Raw genomic sequence first — 4,383 nt, 5'->3', positions numbered from 1 at the left:
AAGAAAGAAAGAAAGAAAGCCAATGCTAAAGAGAAAGGACTTCAACTTTTGTGTGTTTTATTCTCTTTCAGGGCAAGGAAAGGCCAAGTCGTCCTGGAGGGTGCACTGGACCTCTGCCCCTGTAGGAAACAAGGCCGGCTGGATTTGTCTCTGCCCAGCAAGAGCGCAGCCCCCACTGCCAGCCGGCCCCCGTCCTCCTTGGCCCCACGTCCACTCCTGGACAAGGGAGGGGCTGGCTGTGGGGGTGAGGAGGAATCGAAGAACAACTGAGGACGTGAGGCCCGTGCTGTTTCGTGGGAACTTTGAGCAAACGGGGCAGACCTGCGTCAGCACTTGGGCAAGCTGAGAGACACAGCCTTTCTTACTTGAGCCCTACAGCCCCTCCAAAAGACAGAGCACACACCCAATTAATAACTGAGGAAATGTCAATTCAGAGCACCTGGCCCAAGATCACACACTACTGAGTGGCAGGAGTGGAACTGAAACCCCCTCCTTTGGCTCGACATCTATTACCCTTGTCCCTATGCCTCATGACCACCAATTTCTAAAAGTCCTTTCCTGCGGTCTAGGTCGATCACACTTTCCCACAGGGCAGGAAGGATATACCAGTGCGAAGTTATTTGGACTACTCCTTCTTCCCGTAATGTATTATGTAACATGAATTTATCAAAAAAAAATATTTATTGGCCACCTGTACTAGGTGCTAGGAAAAAGCAAGGAAGCAAGCAGATAAAAATCTCTGCTTACCATCTAATGGGAGAAGACACATAATACATGAAATAAATAAAACATAGAGTATGCCAGACGGTGGCGGGTGCAACAGAGAAAAATAAAGCAGGAGAAAGAGAGTATTTGTTGGGGAAAAGGCTTCAGTGGCTGTCTTCAGAAAGAACATTCCAGGCAGAGAAAATAGCAGGTGCCCGGACCCTGGGGTGGAGGCATGCCTGAAGGTGGTGAAATGCAAGGAGGCTAGTGTGGCTGGCAGAGCGCCATCAGGAGAAAGAGGGGCAGATGATTTCAGAGAGTTTTCAGGGGCCCTGATCATGGAGAGCCTTACAGCCCATGTAAAGACTTCCGCTTCTACTCTAAATAAAACGCAGAGCATTTGGACATTTTGTGCAGAATGACCTGATTTGGATTGCCTTACATTTTATTTTATTTTTTTTAAAGATTTTATTTATTTATTTAACTGACAGAGAGAGAGAGAGAGACAGTGAGAGAGGGAACACAAGCAGGGGGAGTGGGAGAGGAAGAAGCGGGCTTCCCGCGGAGCCGGGAGCCCGATGCGGGGCTGGATCCCAGGACCCTGGGATCATGACCTGAGCCGAAGGCAGTCGCTTAACCAACTGAGCCACCCAGGCGCCCAAATTTTATTTTTTTTAAAAGATTTTATTTAGTTATTTGACAGAGAGAGACACCGTGAGAGAAGGAGCACAAGCAGGGGGAGTGGGAGAGGGAGAAGCAGGCTCCCCGCCGAGCGGGGAGTCCGATGTGGGGGCTCGATCCCAGGACCCTGGGATCATGACCTGAGCCAGAAGCAGACGCTTAATGACTGAGCCACCCAGGCGCCCCTTGCCTTACATTTTAAAACAGTTATGAGAATAGACCAAACAGGGGAGAAAGAGCAGGGAGACTAAAAGGAAAGCTATGACAGCGGTCTCGGAGAAAGACAGTGATGGTTGGGGCAAGGTGGTAGGATTGGGGGTAGGAACTGGATTCTGAGTACCGATAGAACTAACAGGATAGACGAGTAGGGTGGGGGCTGAATCGCGGGATGAGTGCAGAGGACAGAGAGAGCCCTGGGCAGGAAGCCTGGGGTTCCCAGCTGGAGTTTAAGCCCGTCTCATGGTTACAGTGTTACCTGAGGAAAAATCACTGAAGCTTGGGGCCTCATTTTTCACACCGAGAAAAATGGGCTTTGACACGTTCCTGATCGCAAAAGGCTCAAAGGCATGTGATGCCTGGGCAGAAGTTTGCTTGCTTAGAAATGAGCCGCAGCTCTGTGTGACCTCCTGCAAGTTCGTCTGCCTGAACAACTGTGGTGGGGAGACTGAGATCAAATCTGGAATATCGTGGGGGCAAATATAAAACTCCCAAACCAAAAGACATTACAGTTGTGAGGAATTAATTTAAGGAGTTTATTGATTGATTGATTGATTGATTGATTTTAAAAACTCGGCAACGGTTTCTTTTTTGTTTGTTTTAGACTTTATTTATTTTTAGAGGGGACCCCACTCATGAGCAGGGGGAGGGACAGAGGAAGAGGGAGAGCAGCAGACTCTCTGCTGAGCGTGGAGCCCCTCATGGGGCTAGATCTCATGACCCTGAGATCACCACTTGCACCTAAATCAAGAGTCTGACCCTCAACCCACTGAGCTACCCAGGCGCCCCTAGGGAGCTTTATTTTTAAAAAAGTTAAATCTCTTTCTTGGAAGGCTAAGAATAGTCATAGAAGAAAGTTTGTTTGTAACAAAGAAAACTGTTTTAACCAAAGCTTTATGATCCCTAGTTACAATATGGATTTTGTACTTTTTGAACCTGCATTTATAAAATGTTACCTGGTTGGTGATTAATAAATTTTTACACACTCTCCCAAATTCTCATCTTCAGTTTTAGTTTTATTTAAGCACAAAGGGTTTCTTTTGATTTCCCCTGTCTCGGAGGCAGGTTTAGCACCATCTTGGAATTTTTCTAAATCTTTACCAGCAACAGAACTACATCATTGAATTATTTTAAGTGACTCGAATGTTTCCAACTTTCCCAATCTTACATAAACAGGCAAAGCCCAAGCTGCCTCTTTCCAATTCACAAATACAGAAAAAGCACCCTTAACTGGAACATTCAGAATAAGTACAAAGGAGTTGGTGAGCCCTCCCAGGGGTCACAGGGCAACAAAGTGTTTCACACACATCCACTTTCTCGGGCAGAAACACGTGATCCGGTTCCCCCCTTCCTCCTCCTGCCTCCATAGGCTGCGACCCTCCCGGGTCTTGTCTATTACAACCTACTATTCAAAGTCCAAGTCTCTCAATATCCTCCAAGGTAACTGAGAAGCCATTTCATAAGCCAATTTAATTGAATTACAAGTGTACCTTGCTTTATTGCTCCTCACAGATCCTGTGTTTTTTACAAATTGCAGGTTTGTGGCAACCCTGCCTCGAGCAAGTCTATTGGTGCCATTTTTCCAAAAACATTTGTTCACTGCATGTCTCTGTGTCACATGTTGGTAATTCTCGCAATTTTCTGAACTTTTTCATTACCATTCTATTTGCTAGATGATCTGTGATCAGTGGTTATGATTTGCTGAAAGTTCAGATGATGGTTAGCATTTTTTAGCAATAAAGTATTTTTAAACTAAGGTACATACATAGTTGTTTTTTTTTTTTAAACATAGCGTTAATGCACCCTTAATAGAGTACAGTATACTGTCAACATAACTTTTATATGCACTGGGAAAACAAGAAATTCATCTGAGGTGTTTTATTGTGATATTTGCTTTTCTGCAGAGGTCTGAAACCAAACCCACAATATCTCCAAGGTACACCTGTATTAGTGATGAAGAAGGATTAGTCCTCGGGCTCTCTGCAATAAGTTATGATAAAATAATAGAATGCTTAGGCATTGTAAAGGTATCTGTTTAATAAGGAGTTTCTTTGGGAAAGACTCATGAAATCTTCTCATAAGGTGGTCTCCTTCTTTGCATATATTTTAAATGATCAGTCTTTAATATTGTCCCTGAGACTATTTCAGGGGGTCCACAAAAGTCAAAACTATTGTTCACACCAATACATCATTTGCCTTTTTTATGCTCATTCTCTCACAATCGTGATGCGGAACTTCCCAGAAACTACGTGATGTGTAACGTGGACATCGTTCTGATGGCTAATAGAATGTATATTTGTATATTTTTGTTTCGAATGTGGTAAATATCAACAAACACTTCTCTTTACAAGAAAGCTCTCTGGGGTCCTCAATAATGTTTTTAAGCACATTCTAAATTTTTGGGAACTGCTGCTTTTGTTATCCTGCCTGATCTGGCAGTTGAGATACCAGGCAGGGTGGTAGCTCTGATTAAATTCAAAACTGTAGTAACTTAATCAGTTTGCAAAGGTTGGTATCTAAAAGCAAAATCAAAAGAGCATATACAAGGAAGTGCTCCCAAATTGACCAGGTCATGTCCAAAGGACACAGTTGTCAACTTGACGGAGCTCTCACTGGCCAGATCGGGGATATCTGATTTGTGACTTTGTGATTAATCAGAAATGTCAGTGGCATCTTCTAGTGGGTGAGAGATAGAGGAGAGAGGAGGGTTTCACACAAAGAGGGAAAATCTAAAGATTATCATTAATGTCCACATTTCCCAAGAGTGTCATGAACCAAATA

Source organism: Callorhinus ursinus, unplaced genomic scaffold, assembly GCF_003265705.2.
Source record: "Callorhinus ursinus isolate GAN/ISIS: 27379988/994484 unplaced genomic scaffold, GSC_fseal_2.0 scaffold1, whole genome shotgun sequence".
In the NCBI taxonomy this organism is placed as follows: domain Eukaryota; kingdom Metazoa; phylum Chordata; class Mammalia; order Carnivora; family Otariidae; genus Callorhinus; species Callorhinus ursinus.
This window is presented reverse-complemented; position numbering follows the sequence as displayed.